Source organism: Rhinolophus sinicus, chromosome 16, assembly GCF_057876585.1.
Source record: "Rhinolophus sinicus isolate RSI-liver-muscle chromosome 16, RSI-T2T, whole genome shotgun sequence".
NCBI classification, from domain to species: Eukaryota; Metazoa; Chordata; class Mammalia; order Chiroptera; family Rhinolophidae; genus Rhinolophus; species Rhinolophus sinicus.
This window is the reverse complement of record NC_142516.1, coordinates 185,588,567-185,606,687: the sequence shown is the minus strand read 5'-3', so window position 1 is coordinate 185,606,687 and position 18,121 is coordinate 185,588,567. Positions and strand designations below refer to the sequence as shown.

Sequence of the window (18,121 nt, the reverse complement as noted above, 5' to 3'; positions counted from 1 at the left end):
CTGGCTACATAAATGGGGTCACTTTGTGACAATTCATTTAGTCATATACTTATGATCTGTATACTTTTATGAACTTATATTTCAATTTTTGAAAGTTTATCGAAAAACTAACACTGGAGATATGTTCACCTCTCTGCAGTTTGATGACATTACAAATTCATATGGTCCAAAAATCCCTGGGGCTCAGCAAACCTACGATGAAGGCCGTGGTGATGAGGACAGTGACCGGGCATCGTTCTAACACATGATTTCATTTGGTTCTTGCAGCCATCGTTTCCAGCTGTGCAATTCTTGTTTCCATTCCATAAAGAGACTGAATCCCACCACAGAGTTCATATGACGGGAGAACCCTGGCTCTTGAGCCTGCAAGCTTCTTAATCAATATACCAAACTGCTTCTCATTTTGTTACCAGGATTTATTAAACGTGCGGTTACCCATTCCTGGTCCTCTTCCTTTTTGAGAGGACTGAAATCATGCCTTGTGATTTGTCTTTTAAAGGACATATCTATCTATTCATTAAATAATAAATAACCTTGATGAGCAATTAGGTCTTCGATTTCTCTGCATTATCAACACAGCTCTGAATACACAAATGAGACCTGAGACTGGTGTTTTGGATGAGGAGGAGAAAAAGTGATGAGTCATTATTCCACTATTTTCTTTTTTTTATTAGTTTCAGGTGTACAAAACAACATAATGATTAGATATTTACACACCTCACAAAGTGATAAACCCATCAAGTCTACTACCCATCTGATATTGTACATAGCTATTACAATACTATTGACTATATTCCCTATGCTGTGTGTATGTGTGTATAAAATACATATACACACACATATATAATTATAGTTGACATTCTATATTATTTTATATTATTTTCAGTTGTGCAGCACAGTGATTATGCATTTATGTAATCTATGAAGTGATCCCCCCAATAAGTCCAGTACCCATCTGACACCCTACAGTCTTAACATTATTTACTATATTCTCCATACTGTATTCACATCCCCGTGACTATTCTGTGACTAACAATTTGTACTTGCTAATCCCGTCACTTTCTCCCTCATCCCCAACATCCCTCCCATCTAATAATCACCAGTTTGTTCTCTGTATCTAAGAGTCTACTTCTGTTTTGTTTGTTTGTCTATTCTGTTCTTTAGATTCCACACATAACTAAGATCATATAGTATTCGTTTTCCTCAGTCTGACTTATTTCACTGAGCATAATATCCTCTAGGTGCATCCATGTTGTTGCAAATGGTAAGATTTCATTCTTTCTTATGGCAGAGTAATACTCCATTGTAAAAATGTATCATAATTTCTTTATCGAATCGTCTGTTGATGGGCATTTAGGTTGTTTTTATTTCTTGGCTATTGTGAATACCACTGCAGCAAACATAGGGGTGCATATATTTTTTCGAATGAGTGTTTTGAATTTCTTTGAATAAATACCCAGGAGTGGAATTGCTGGGTCATAAGGTAGCTCTATTTTTCAATTTTTTGAGGAAACTTCATACTGTTTTCCACAGTGGCTGCACGAGAGTTCCCTTTTCTCCACATCCTCACCAGCACTTGTTGTTTCTTGATTTATTGATGACAGCTATTCTGACAGGAGTTAGGTGGTATCTCATAGTGATTTTTATTTGCATTTCTCTGATGATTAGTGATGTTGAGCATCTTTTCATATGTCTATTGGCCATCTGTATGTCCTCTTTAGAGAAATGTCTATTCAGGTCCTCTGCCCATTTTTTAATTGGATTGTTTGTTTTTCTGGTGTTGAGTTGTATGAGTTTTTTATAAATTTTGGATATTAACCCCTTATCAGATGTATCATTGGCAAATATCTGCTCCCATTCAGTGGGACATCTTTTTGTTTTGTTGATGGTTTCCTTCGCTGTGAAAAAACTTTTCAGTTTGATGTAGTCCCATTTGTTTGTTTTTTTCTTTTGTTTCCCTCGCACAAGGAGATGTATCAGTAAAAAAATTACTAAAGCTAATGTTTGAGAGTTTACTTCCTATACTTTCTTCTAAGAGTTTTATGGTTTGGGGTCTTACATTTAAGTCTTTAATCCATTTTGAGTTTATTTTCGTGTATGTTGTAAGAAGGTGGTCCAATTTCATTTTTTTGTATGCATTTGTATGTCCAGTTTTCCCAGCACCATTTATTAAATAGACTGTTTTTACTCCAATGTAAATTCTTGTTTCCTTTGTCTAGATTAAATGACCATATATGAATGGATTTATTTCTGAGCTTTCTATTCGGTTCCATTGATCTATGTGTCTGTTTTTATGCCAATACCATGCTGTTCTGATTACTATAAACTTGCAGTACAATTTGATTATCAGGGAGAGTGATACTTCCAGCTTTGTTCTTTCTGAGGATGGCCATGGCTATTCAGGGTCTTTTATGATCCCATATGAATTTTAGGATTATTTGTTCTAGTTCTGTGAAAAATACAATTGGTATTTTGATAGGGATTGCACTGAGTCTATATATTACTTTGGGTAGCGTGGACATTTTAACCATTAGAATTCTTCTTATCCATGAGTGTATGTTTCCATTTATTTGTATCTTCTTTAATTTCTCTCTGCAATATCTTACAATTTTCTGAGTACAGGTCTTTTATTTCCTTGGTTAAATTTATTTGTATTTTTTTGATGCAATTGTAAATGGGATTGTTTTCTTAATTGCTCTTTCTGATAGTTTGTTATTGGTATATAAAAATGCAACCAATTTCTAAATATTAATTTTTGTATCTTGCTATTTTAGTTAATTCATTTATCAGTTCTAATATATTTTTTGGTGGAATCTTTGGGGTTCTCTATAGCAGCATGCCATCTGCAAATAATGACAATTTTACTTCTTCTTTTCCCATTTTGATACCTTTTATTTATTTTGCTTGTCTGACTGCTAGAACTTCCAGTACTATGTTCAATAAAAGTGGTGAAAGTGGGCATCCTGTCTTGTTCCTGATCTTAAGGAAAATGCTTTCGCTTTTCCCCATTGAGTATGATATTGGCTGTGGATTTGTCATATATGCTCTTTATTGTGTTGATACGTTCCCTCATTGCTGAGAGTTTTTATCATAAGTGGATGCTGGATTTTGTCAAATGCTTTTTATGCATCTGTTGATATGACCATGGTTTTTATTTTATATTTTGTTTATGTGGTGTATCACATTCATTGATTTGTGGATATTGAACCAAACTTGCATACCAGGAATGAACCCCACTTGACTGTGGTGTATGATCTTTTTAACGTATTGCTGAACTCAGTCTGCTAATATTTTGTTGAGGATTTTTGCATCTATTTTCATTGGGTACACTGCCTATAGTTTCCATTTTTTGTCATGTCTTTGTCTGGTTTGGGAATCAGGGTATTGGTGGCCTTGTAAAATGAGCTTGGGAGCCTTCTCTCCTCTTGTATTTTTTGGAATAGTTTGAGAATAGGTGTTAATTCTTTTTTGACTGTTTGGTAAAATCCACCTGTGAAGCTATCTGGTCCAGGACTTTTGTTTATTGGGAGGTTGTTGATTACTGATTCAATTTTGTTGGTAGTAATTTGTCTCGTCAGATTTTCTTTTTTCTCCTGAGTCAGCCTTGGAAAATTGTATGCTTCTACGAATTTATCCATTTCTTCCAGAGTGTCCAACTTGTTGGTGTATAGTTGCACAGAGTGTTTTCTTAATATTTTTTGTACTTTTGTGCTGTCTGTTGTCACTTCTCCTCTTTCATTTCTGATTTTATTTATTTGGGTCCTCTCTCTTTTTTCTTGATGAGTCTGGTTAAAGGTTTGTTAATTTTATCTTGGTATCACTGATATTTTGTATTGTTTTCTTTAGTCTACATTTAATTTATTTCTGCTCTGCTCTTTATTATTTCCTTCCTTGTGCTCACTTTGGGCTTCGTTTGCTGTTTTTTTTCCAGTTCCCTTAAGTGTAAAGATAAGACTGTTGATTTGAGATTTTTCTTGTTTCTTTCAGTAAGCCTGCCTTGTAACGAATTTCTCTCTTAGGACTGCTTTCTCTGTGTCCACAGATTTTTGGTTGTGTTTTCATTTTCATCTGTCTCAGGTATCTTTTGATTTCTTCTTTGATCTCATTGCTGACCCATTCATTATTCAGTAGCATGTATTTAGCCTCCAAATGTTTGTGTGGTTTTCAGGGTTTTTTTTTTTTGTTTGTTTGTTTTTTTTCTTGTAATTGATTTCTAGTTTCATACCAGTGAGGTTAGAGAAGACATTTGATATGATTTCAACTCTCTTAAATTTACTGAGACTTGTTTTGTGGCTTAACATGTGGTCTATCTTGGAGAAGTGTTCCATGTGCATTTTGAAAAAAATGTATTTTCTGGTGCTTTGGGGTGAAATGCTCTAAAAATATCAATTAAATCCATCTGAAATAGTGTGTCATTTAAGGCCTCTGTTTCCTTGTTGATTTTCTGTCTGGAAGATGTGTTCATTGGTATCACTGGGGTGTTAAAGTCCCCTACTATGACTGTGTTACTGTTGATCTCTGCCTTCATATCAATCAATATTTGCTTTATATATTTAGGTGCTCCTATGTTAGGTGCATAAATGTTGACTAGGGCCATCCCTTTATTATTGGACTGATCCCTTTTTTATTGTGTAATGTCCTTCTTTGTCTCTTATTACAGTCTTCATTTTAAAGTCTATTTTGTCTGATACAAGTATTGCTACTGCAGCTTTTTCTCATTTCCATTTGTGTGAAATACCTCTTGCCATCCCTTTGAGTCTGTGTGTCTTTTGATCTGAGGTGGATCTCTTATAGACAGCATACGCATGGGTCTTGTTTTCTCATCCACTCAGCTACCCTATGTCTTTTGATTGGAGCATTTACTCCATTTACATTTAAAGTGATTATTGATAGGTACATAGTTAGTACCATTTTATTATTCATATTTTTTATCTTCATTTGTTTGTTTTCTCCTTTTATCCTTGTGTCTTTCTTAGACAAATCTTATCACGGATTTTTCCATATTTCTTAACTCTCATTGAAACTTATAAATGTCTACATTCCAAATCTGTAAGACAGAAGTAAAAAGTATTGCCATCTACCGATTTGAAGGGTTCTTACAGGCCACCCACCTCTCTAAGAAGAAAACTGTTACAATCATATGGAGGCAGACAGGAGTTTGACTTCTGGCATGAAGAATTCCACTGATCTGCTCCCCAGTGAAACTGCTGAAGACTATCAAAAATCCTAATGATTTGAAGCCTCTGGAAATGGTCTTAAAAGCAAAAATTTTAAAAAAAGAAACATCTATTCAAGAAAATAGATGAAAATTCAGTAAGAAAAGCAGGAATCTGTGGTATTTGAACCAAAACAGCTCCCCCCCCCCCACACACACACACACACCCCAGTTCAGCAAGACAGAGGCTCCAAGCTGGACTGCTGCAGCCAAGAACACAGGGCTCCCTCTCTTCCCAGCTCCTGGAAAGAGGGCTTTCTTTCTGGGAGGAACAAGATCTCCATATTTCTTTTCCTGCCCTCGGCTGCCTGATGCTTAGGCTAAGCCCCAGACAAGCGGAACAGAGGCTCTACTGTGGGCCTGGCTCCCTTAGACTGCTGGGAGCTCAACAGCCCTTCTCCCAGTCCATAAGGCATGGTGGTTCTGTACCAGGAGAGGCAAGTCAAGAAGACCTCAGGCTACTGCCCCCTCTATTGCACACTTAGCTCCTACAGTAGGGGTTTCACTCAGTGAGAAATCTGTGATAGTTTTCTCTCAACTCCAGAGCCCTGGCCCAGATTTTTGCCTGTGGAATAAATAGTGCATAAAAACCAATGGCTCCTAATCTCTTCCCAAAGGAACTGAATTCATTTGAAACAGCGTGGAGGGTACTCTCAAGGACAGAACAAGAACAGTACAAGTTTTGATGAAAAGCAACTGGGAGGAGATTCATGAATCCAATGAAGATACAGTTTAGACTGTAGGCCAGTTCACAGGACAGAACCAAAAAATAAGAGAGCAGAAAGGTGCCTTCCTGGGTTCAGAACAAATATCAAGCACTGACCTCAGACACTATTCCGTCAAACGAGCTATAATTTGATTGTTATTAGTTTGTAGGGAAATTTATGTCTTGGGACACTTGGACACAATTAGTGGAGTTTAACAGTTGGGTGTGATCAAGACATAAGAAGATGCAAGCCTTACCAGTACCACTGTCATCCCAGGTGCGTGAGGGCAAATCCAAAGCTGTGCCTCCCTGAGAACAGTGTAATAGGCTTAACACTGTGGGTGTGGTAGGGGTGGGCATGAGTATAGACTTCACTAAAATAATCCAGCCAGTTTCCAACAAAATATTACAAGGCATACAAAGAAACAGGAAAGGATGACAATATGACCCGTACATATATCATGAAAAAAGCAGCAACAGAAACTACCTGTGAGATTGTCCAGATGTTTGATTTACGGAAAAAAAGATTTCAAAGTAGCTATTATAAATACATTCACAGAACTAAAATTAAAAAAAAAAAAAGAATTACTAGAGGAGCTCAAGAGTAAATCTGAAGTGGCACAAGAAAGAATTAGTGAACCTGAAGACACAGTGATTGAGATTATGCAAGCCAAAGACCAGAGAGAAAACAGAATAAAGAAAAAAGAACAGAGCCTCAGAGAAATGTGTGGGACATCATTAAATCTACCAATATATGTGTAATAGGAGTACCGAAAGGAGAAGAAAAAAATCTTTAAAGAAATAAAGGCTAAAAAAATTCCCAAGTTTACTGAAAAACAATAACCTACACATCCAAGAAAATCAACAAACTCCAAAGAGGATACATACACAGACACACCATAATAAAAATGCTGAAAGTCAAAGTCAAGGAGAAAATCTGGAAAGTAGTATTAAATTAATTAAATAAGGAGGCCATTAGACTGAGGTGGCTAAAATGCCTTAGAAGTCTATGTAACCAAAACCTAAGCCTATAAATCCCTTAACACTAAGAAATCGAAACCTGAAGACAACTAATCACAAACAGCCAATTAGACTTTTCCAAGTAAGGCAAATAAATGTTAAAGCTATAGCCTGTCAAAGAATATCCTTGCTTTCTGTCTGCCCCTTCTCTATAAAAGTCTTTCTCCTAACCCTGTCAGTGGAGCACTCATAACCACTTCTGGTTTGGCACTGCCCAATTCAAATAGATTTTGCCTAAACAAACTCTTAAAATTTTTAATATGCCCCAGTTCATCTTTTAACAGTAGCAAGAAAAAAAAAAAAAAAAAGTGTCACTTATAAAGAAATCCCAGTAAGATTAATAGCTAGCTTAGCAGAAATTAACAGAGGCCGCAAAACTGGGATAACATATTCAAAATCCTCAAAGAAAAAAAATGTCAACCAAGAATCCTATGTCAGCAAAGCTGTCATTCAGAAATGAAGGTGAAACAAACACTATCCAAGATAAACAGAAACTGACAAGATGTGTAGTTAGCAGATCCACTTTAGAAGAAACACTAAAGGAAGTTCTTTAAGATGAAAGCAAGTGATCTCAGATGGTAATTTCAATCCGCACACACAAAGACCACTTGGTAAAAGTCACTACATAATTATAAAAGACAATACAAATGCAAAGTTTTCTTTCTTCTCTTAACTGATAGAAAAAGCAATTATAAAAAATAACATGTATAAAATGTATTGTTGGGTCTATGACATACAAATATATGTATAATTGCTAGTAACAGCATAGGCTATAGCTAAAGGACATAGGGTTTTGTTTGGAAGTTATGAAAATGTTCTAAAATTGTGATAGCTGCACGTATCTGTAAATATACTAAAAACTTTTGAATTGTTTTTTAAATGGATGGATTGTATGGTACATAAATTATATCTCAATATAGCTGTTTTAAAAAAAAATCAATTGAGATAGGAGGATCTGAAGAATACTTTGAGTCTGATTCAGTTTATCAGGTCATTAGAGAATCACAGAAACCTAGAGTTGGCAGGGTCTTAAATATCTCCTATGACATCCCTACCAACTGTCCTCCAGCAGTTTGCTATCTCAAATTACCTTCACTGATCTGCCTGAATATCACTTTTTCCACTGCTGCAGCTTCAGTGTCTAGGACAGGGCCTTCCTTCCAGTAGGTACTCAGTAGTAATTTGTTGACTGATATTTTGTGAAGGGAAACTAAAATAGCTCCTACTGTAAGGATAGTCTTCCTTACAGAGGTCCAATCTTCACTGCCCGTAGTTTCTTCTCAGTGAACATAATTCTGCCTACACAAAGGCATAGAAGAGGGACTTCACACATATATGCAACATTTTAACTATTAGATGTTACATAGAACCCCACTAAGTTTCTAACTATAGAAATGTTTTCTGTTCTTTATTGCTTTGGCCGAAAACCTAGGAATCATTCTTTCTCACCCCTAATCCAACAGCTTTGTTGGCTTTGCCTTCAAAATATATCCTGAATTAGACCATTCTTTACATCACAAAAACCCTACTCTAAACCAATATTCTTTCTTGAGTTACAGTTTTCTCTACTAATTTCCATGCTTCCACTCGACTCCCTATGTTCTTCATAGCTGCTAAAGCAGTTTTTCTACTACTGTACATCAGATATCATTTCCATAACACTTAAGATTAAAGCCAAAGTTCTTAGCATAGCTTGCAAGCTACTCCAGCTTTTGGCCCAGGGCATCCTCTCCAATCATATTTCCTCCCTCTCCTCCCCTCGTTCACTATGCTATAGCCCATCCATCTCCTTACAATTCCAGAAACACATAGTATGGTCTCATTTTTCAAGGCCTTTGCCCTTTTGTTCCTTATGCCTGAAATACTTTTAGATTTTTGTGTGACATACGCCCTCAGGTCTCTGTTCAAATATTATCTCTTTACTGAGAATTTCTAATATGTCTATAAGTTAATACTGCAACTGCCTCCTCTCCGGCTGCCAGCTCTATCCCCCCTAGTCTACTTTATTTTTCTTAAAAGTACTTATCATCATGGGACATTTTCTGTATCAGCTTATTTTGGTATAACAAACTACCCAAAACTTAATGGCTAAAAACAGGGTATTTTTATTCTCACTATTCGGTGGGTTTGCTGATGGCTCTTCTAAGGTGGGAAAGGACAACTAGGGCCGGATGGTGCAGGATGGCCTCACTGGGGCCTCAGCTGTGATGGCTAGGCCTCTTTCTCTGCTCGGTCCTTCATCCTTCAGGAGGTGAGTCCCCGGGTTCTAAGGGAGTAACAGCTGAAGCTCCAAGGCTTCTTGAAGCCCAGGCTCAGAATTCACACAATGTCACTTACACTACATTCTATTGATCAAAGCAAGTGACACTGGCCGATCTGAATATAACAGGTGAAGACATAGACCACCTCGCGATGAGGATTGCTGTGAAGAAACTGTGGCCATTTTTAATCTACCAAATTGTCTACTTACTACCTGTTTCTCCTGGTGGAATGTAAGATCCATGAAGGCAAGGTCTTTGCTATCTTCTTCAGTGTCTAGTACACTGTCTGGCTTTCATTAGGTACTCTAAATATTTGCTGAATGAATAACTGACCATTCATATGACACTGCTTCTCCAACTGTTCATCATCCTTTTTGGGTTTTTCTGAATACTACTCAGTCTCTCAGTGTCCTTCAAACTCTGGCATCCAAAAAGGGAAACAAAATATAGATAAGGTCTAACTGCCTAGCTCAGTATAGCTGAGTAATACATATTAATTAAATCAATGAATGACAAGTAGGGAAGATTGTGGTAATATTCAGGCTTATAATATAGATATTGTTCACCTCAAGACTACACCAACTTATTTTTAACAGCTTTTACACTGTTGAATCTTCTAGGCTTTGAGATCAAATATACCCCCATGGCTCTTTTCCATGTGAACTATTGGCAAGTTTCTGCCCTATATTAACCTAATTGATGTTGAGGACTGAAAAGAACATTACATTTATCTCTGTTGAATTTTTTTGATTTTTTTTTTTTAATCCTTGTTGAATTTAAATTTAATCTCTTCTAAATCATGATTCTCTCTAGTTGATTATTTCCCTTGACACACAAACCAGCTCAACAAGCTTTCATATTAAAGTATATGTTAAAAGTAAACAACAAAGAAAACAACAACATTGCTTCCTTTAATGCAACATCTCCCTCTTCCAGCTATTAATTCATTTCTCTCCTCGTGTTTTCACAAAACTCAAAAAAATTATCTGTAAGAGCGATCTCAACTTCCTTATCTTCCTTTCATTCCTCAACCATCAAGTACAACTGCTTTTTAAGGTCATCAAAGCTTCCCAATGTTGCAAAAACACTATGGATCCTCCTGTGTCCTCATCTTAACAGTTTTCACAGCAGCATTCAGCACAGTTGATTATTTGTTTTCTTTAAATATATTCCTGTTTTACCTTCTACGGCACCATTCTCTCCATTCTCTACTCTATACATTCTTTCTTAAACGTTATTTTGAAAAATACAAATTTTTGTAAAGATTATGTTATTTAAATGAACAGGTGGTAAGATTAATATTTTACAATGAGGCAACAGATAATTATCTTCAAAATTTTCTCAGTTTTAATGTCTAGTATTATAAATATTGATAGATATAATCCACAAAAAGTCTTTTTGGGTTTGAGACCAAGAAGTTTGAGTACTATTATTCCTTTAATACAAAACAAGACATTAAAAAAATTAAAGCAACAAAAAAATGCAAAACAAACTCATACATATAAAACAGAATGGTGGTTAACAGAAGGGTGAGGGAAAGACAAAGAGGGTAAATAAAGGAAGGTCAAATACATGGTAATGGAAGAAAATTAGACTCCGGGTGGTGAGCACACAACTGAGTATGTAGATGTTGTATCACAATGTTGTGCACCTGAAATTTATATATATTTAACCAATGTTACCAGTAAATATAGTTTTAAAAATTATTTTTCATACACAACGAAGGCCTGCAAACCAAAAGGGGGAAAATACGACAGAAAGAGAAACAGACATGAGCTAGATATCGGAAGTATCAGACAAGGACTTCGAAATAACTATGAGTAACATATATCCAAAAATAGAGTAAAAATGGAAAAGAGAAACACATAAAGATTACAAAGAGATCTAGATTCCATAAAAAAATTAATTGGCAATTAAAAAGAATTAAACTAAAAATCCAGTTCGTTTTAACAGTAGATTAGACAATGTCGAACGACAATAATCTGAAAAAATTAATTAAAAATATCTCTACAATAAACAATGAAAATATAGAAGAGAGCATAAAACATACAAGACACTGAAAAAAAGTGGGAGCTGAAAATGCACACAATTAGAAGTTCAGAAGAGGAGAAAAAAGAGAAGCAATATTTAAACAGGTTACAAATAATGGAGCAGAATCTTCTAAAATTGATGAAAGACATCATCCCATAGATTCAAGAAGCTCTACAAACCACAAGCAGGATATGTGCAAAGAAACCTACACCAAGTTGCATCACAATAGAATTGCTGAAAATCAGAGAAAATCTTAAAAGCATTCTAAAGTCCCACCATTACCTGAGAAGTGGCCAAAGTGTATAGTATTTTATTTTGGACTATAATAAGTCAAGGAATGTTGTATTCTTTAGACAATCACTAAAAAATTCTTTGTTTTTTTAAATATTTATCAAGTCACTAAAGGAAAAAGGTAGAAAATAGTTTTAAAATTTTGAATGAGCCAAAAGAAGTCAAGAGAAAGTAATATAAACAGGTGAGTCAAATAGTAACATGCTATAAATATATTTAAATATCAGTAAGTACATCAAGTATAAAAGAACTAAATACTTGTATTAATAGTCTAAAATTGTCAGACTCATTAAAAGAGCAAAACCCAATTACATGTGCTTAGAAGAGAGAAACTTTAAAAAGATACAGAAAGATTGAAAGAAAAGGATATACCAAGTAAACACTAACCAAAAGAAACCTGATGCAGCTGCAAATAGTTTGAGATAAAGCAAACTTTGTGGCAAGAAGTATGATTAGGCGTTAAGAGGGATATTACAAAATGAGGGGCCAATCCACAAGGAAAATATAACAATTCTAAATTATTTGCACCCAAATCATACTGCTGCAATAAGGGAAAACAAACAAAATATAGAACTAAATGGAGAAACAGACAAATCCACAATCTAGCAAGTAAAGAAGAAATCAGTAAGAATATACAGAAGATCTGATTAACACAACAAACTTTACTCGCACATTTAGAATATTGCATCCAATAATTACAGAATATACATGCTGTTCAGATTATTTACCAAAACTGACCATATGCTGGATCATAAAGTAATGTTCAACAAATTTCAAAGAATTTAAATCACAGTATGCTCTCTTCCCAAATGGAATTAAGCTTAAAGTCAGTAACATAAAGACAGTTAGAAAATCTTCAATTGCTAGGAAATTTAGGCAATACATGTCAAATAACACATGGGTCAAAGAAAAAAAATCATAATGGAAACTATAGTATTACGAACTGAATGATAGCTGAAAACAATGGTGTAAATATCCATGTTAAAAAATTAGAAAAAGAACGGCACATTAAACTCAAAGAAGAGATAAGAATAACAATGATGATGTAGAGAATTAATTTACAAATGGAGAGTAACAAAACAGATGATAATTCTTTGAAAAGACTAATAAAAATACATTGACCTCTAGCAAGATTTGCCAAGAAAAAGGAATGATACAAATTAATAAATGACCAACACTGGGAATGAAAAAGTAGTGAACACTACAGTTACTATAAATATTAAACAAGTAATAAGAGGATATTATGAACAACTTTATGCCAATTAATCTGAAATTTTAGGTGAAATGGAAAAATTCCTAGGAAAAAAATAACCAGAACTAAAATATGGAGAAACAAAAAATCTGAAGAGATTTATATCTCTTAAATAAATTGAATCTATACTTTTTTTAAAACTTTCCTGCAAAGAAGTCTTCAAGCCCAGATGACTTCATTGGTGAATACTTATACACAATAAGGCAAGAAATAACATATTTTATACAAATTCATTAAGAAAATGAAGGAAAACATGGCTCAATCCCTTTTAAGAAGCTACAGTAACCTTGACAGCAAAATCTATCAACTTTCAAAAAAAGCAAAATTACAGCCTAATTTTTCTCGTAAACAGAGACACATTTTTATTCCTTTAAATTAACAGTAAGCATTTCTTATGCCCTGTTTAAGAAATCTTTGCCTAGTCTATGTTTTTTTCCCCTTTTTTTAATATATAGAAGCATTATTGTTTTATCTTTCACATTTAGGTTAAAATCTATTAAGAATTAATTTTCCATATGATATGTGTGAGGCAGAGTCAAGATTCATTTTTCCCTATGAATATATGAACACATGGATGCCACTGCCTTATTAGTGCGAAGGCACCAGGAGTTTTACCCACTGCTGCTTTTGCACCATCAATGCAAATGTCAAACAGTAAGCGGGAAATCGTTTACCCCTCATAGAGTTCCTGAAAGGGTCTCGGGAACTGCTGGTGGTTCCCAGAGCACACTTTGCTGGAGCTTCTGGGTATCAATGAGAATGAACAAACGACTGCTCCACATTACTATATGGACGAATCTCACAAGAATAATTGACCACAAGCAGCCAGATGCAAACGACTACACACATTCAAAAGAGGCAAAACTAGTCTATGATGATATAAACCAAGACCGTGGTTCCTTTTAACGGTGAGGTAGACTGGGAGGAGTCATGAGGGGGTTTCAGAGGCGTGGTGACGTTCTAGTTCTCCATCGGGGGCTGGTTATATGGGTGTGTTTGTAACAATTTAGATACAGACGTATGAGTAGTGCACTTTTCTGCCTGCATAGTACACTTCAGGATAAAGCATACTTAAAAATAAGGTGGGAACTAGACTTATCCGGGGGGTCATTTTGTAAGTTATATAAATGTTTAACAGACACTATGCTGTACATCTGAAACTAATGTAATATTGACTATTAACTAAAAATTTTTAAAAAATCAATAGATTGAGGACAGAAGTGATTTCTTAAACATTAAATTGAATTACATTCTACTTAAAAGTTGACAGTAACTTCCCACTGTATTTAAAATAAAGTTCCAATATGATACAGAATCTACAGTGTTTCATTATCATAAAGCATACCTATGGTTTTCAAAATCTGGGCACCACCTCACGCCATGCTGCCTCTCCCCTCGCCTATTACATCCCTGTCGCACTACTTTTCTTTCTTTCTTCCAAGTCTACAAGCGCACTAAGTTCTTTCCTCTCTGAGAGCCTTTGCACAGGCCCGTTCCTTGACTTTCCAAGCACTACACACAACACAGCTAGTAGCTTCTTTTCACCCGTTAGGGTTCCTCAGAGAAGCCTTCCCAAGCACCCTATGGAAAGTTGCCTCTTTCCCATATTCTGTATCTCAGTCCATTGAACCCTTCATTGCACTTACTGAAACTTGAAATAGGTTTACTTGTTTTGTTCTCTGTCCCCCTCTTAGAATGTATGATCGATGAGGACAAGGATCTAGTTATCTTGTTTACAGTTAAAGTCCCAAGATTTAGCACGATGTCTGGCATATTGCAGAAGTGGAATAAATAATGTCTGAATGAACGAAGAATAATTTCGGGTGATTTCATATCAACCCAATGAGTCTTTTAAATTTTTGACATGATCGTTATGTACTAGTTATCACTCCCAATTCTACTTTACCCGTAAATTTGACTTGTATGCCTTCTTTTTATCCATTTGCTTATTCATTCACTCACGGAAAAAAACAAAACAAAACTTGGGAGTTTATTAAATGTCAGCCATACAAAATTTGAATCAGCCATGTTCTTTACTTTTAAAGATCTCACCACTTATTAAGGAAAATTAATGCGATGAACCAAAATGATCTCTTTACCAAAAAAATAATGAACTCAATACAAAGCCTCAAATCTAATTAAAATGTTACAATGAAGGGAAAGATGAACCCTCTGAAACAAATAGCCTAGTACGTCTACGAAGAGAGGAAACTGAACTAATTAGGCATCACTTTTTTTTAGTTAATCCATGTTGACTCTTGGTGATCGTATCTTTCATTTTCTAAATGCTTACAATTCGTATTTTAAAATATATTATAATAAATTATAATATATTGTTACCAGGGCTTCACGTCAAATGAAGCTTCTTTTACAATGAGAGTATTCAGGGGAAATCCATTCAACAGTATAATTACTTTGATTTGTTTTTAATCCCAATATTTAATCTAATTTTGATTTAAACACTATTAAAAAAGAGTGAGACTTATTTTGTTTATTGAAAGGGGGCATAAATGGAAAAAGATTGAGAATCTCTGCTGCAGGCAGGCAGATTTTAGCTGAATGTCAAGAAGAACTTTCTAGACATTACAGCTGCCTACCAGGGAACTGCGTAAACAGGAAACAGGAAGCTCTCCATCGCTAAAAATCTTTAAGGAGAGCTAACAGCCCATTTTTCCCAGGATAGAGCAGAAACAGTCTTGATTTAGGAGGAAGTACTGTGTCTCTCAAAATAAGGTGAAGACACACTTTATAAAAAAAAATTTCCAATCTGTGATAGACCAATTACTTTTAAAAAATACAAAAGCATCACACATTTGGAGGTCATGGCAAGGTCAAGGTTTCATTTGATTTCTGTTTTTAACTTGGGCACACAGGTAACACTGTGTGTCCTAGCATGGATAGGTGAACTACATTTGAGTGGGTTAGATCACCTATAAAGATCTCTGAGGTTCCACAGTTTTTCAAATATATCTAGTCTGTCCTCCTTTCTATATTCATTGGGCATTAATATCAAACTATTAATTTCATAACAATTAACCTTTCTACAACAATTAAAAAAAGCATAATCCGAAAGATATCAGTCTAAAAACATTAGATCAATGACCTGAGATTTTTTTATTGCATTAACCTTTTGTCTCACTAAATTGAAATAGCAAATTTTCCTTTTTACCAAAACATATCTGAATGCTCATTTAAAACTTGTTACAAAAATTTTGTTTTCAGCCATTTCTCACACTTAATTTTCTGGTGTTACTTTCTTTGTACAAATTGATAATGAGATGTGTAACAAATTATAGTTGATCACACCTCTGAAGTTCTAACTTTGTTTTGCCAAAAGGTAGCCAAACCAACAGAAAAGGCCCCTGGGGCTGGGGCTGGGTTGGGGTGGGGGAACGTTTGTGAATTTCATAAGCACTGAGTAGAGGATTTAAGTTTTTGTAACTACCTATAATACTTAGTGCTGATCTGGCCAAAGCAAACATGGTGAAGAATTATAAAAAGAGGAGTCCAAATTAAGAGTTACCCATTCTCATGGACCTAGAGAACATTATGCTGAGTGAAGTAAGTCAGACAGAGAAAGAAAAGTACCATATGATTTCACTTATATGTGGAATCTGAAAAACGAAATAAGTGAACAACAAAAGAACAGAAAGAGACTCATAGACAGAGAACAACCTGATGGTTGCCAGAGGAGGGGGGGGTTGGGGGACTGGATGGAAGAGGTGAAGGATTTAAAAAGTACAAATTGGCAGTTTCAAAATAGTCATAGAGATGTGAAATACAGCATAGGGAATATAGTCAGTGATATTGTAATACCTCTCAATGGTGCCAGGTGAGTGCTAGACTTATCCAGGGGACCACTTTATAAGTTATATAAATGTCTAACCACTATGGTGTACACCTGAAGGTAATACAATATTGAATGTCAACTGTAATTGAAAATTTAAAAATTAAAAAAACAACAACAAAAAGTTGGCCATTCTCATACTTTCCCAAATACTCCCAGCTTTCTCTCTCCAAGGACACTCGGACATTTTTGTTTACAATCTGTTATCTTCTTCCCATTAAAAACAAAACAACCTTCCTTTTCAAGAGACAATTTCCAGATGTATGAGTTGTCATCTCCCAATTCCATCATATGCGAATTCTATCTCTGCCATAGTTCTAAAAAGCCTTCGTTTCCCGACTTTTACTAGAGCAGGCGTTCTTAACTACACGTACACGGATGGGTTTTAGGAAGCCTATGAACTCTCTGAAAATCCAAATATTTCAAAATTTTAAATGAATGACTAACTATGTGGGCAAAATGTTCATAGCTGTGAACATTCTTAGAGGGAACAATAATCCGCAGAGATTAAAAGCGTCTTTATTAAATTAAAAATGTGATCTGAATAGAAATGCAGGCTACGGGTTCTTCATTCATTAAATAGGCATACAAAGATATTACATTATATCATATAATCAAAAAGTGCTTTAGAAAGAAATCCCTTCATTTTGTAGCTGATAAAATTGGCATTTGGAGAGGTTAAGGAGCGTGTTCAAGGTCACTGCTAGCTGGAAGGCAGAAGCCAGAGAAAAACGCTGGCTTCCTGCTTCCAGGTCTACGCCTGACAGCCTGCTATCCACACAGGAACAGACAGCAGGACATTAGTAAACATACTACAGGCAGTCAACAATCCACCTATGATGAGTACACAACCTCAGAATAAATCAAGCTATTGATTAATTCTTTAAACACTACTGGCTCATAAGATATATAAACATTTTCTGTTTTTACTGATGATATCTACAAATACATATTCTCTTAGATACATTTCAGCAGCACTTGCTTCCTTGCCAGTAGGCACAATCAATAGCCTGTCAATCATCTGAAAAACATGAGTGCTTGATCCTTCTGCAATCAATAAGAGAAGGGCATGCACCAGACTTGGAAGGGACAGAGGATGTTTAGGAGGCAGAAGGCTTCACAGAGGCACTTAAGCACATTTCTTTGTGAGGCAATTACTCTGAAAGCCCACAATGCAAAGTAAATTAGTTGAGTGGATCTTTCACTAAATGTTGAAGCTGTTTAGAAATTTTAAGCAAAATCTCATTTCAAAGTTTATTCCCTTGTTTATTCTCACTAAAGAACAGCAAGTACAAAAACCAAAACAAGATAATGTTTGGTAAAAGAATTTTTATAGTAAGTAATTAAGAGAGAAAGCGAAGGGAAAAATGCCTTATTTTGGTGTCAATTGAGATGGGTAGGAATCCAAAATTTGTTTTTAAATTTTCAAAACAATTATAAAACCGAAAGTCTATAAATAAGAATCCAAGGAACTCTTCACTCTCCTCCCCACTACCCC

At 35.2% G+C, this 18,121-nt stretch overlaps 1 protein-coding gene across 1 annotated transcript in view; it reads right to left on the bottom strand.

The window, feature by feature from the left end:
- Positions 1-18,121, bottom strand: part of DNAJC15 (DnaJ heat shock protein family (Hsp40) member C15) — a 64,752-nt gene that overhangs the window by 6,298 nt on the left and 40,333 nt on the right. The window lies entirely within an intron of this gene.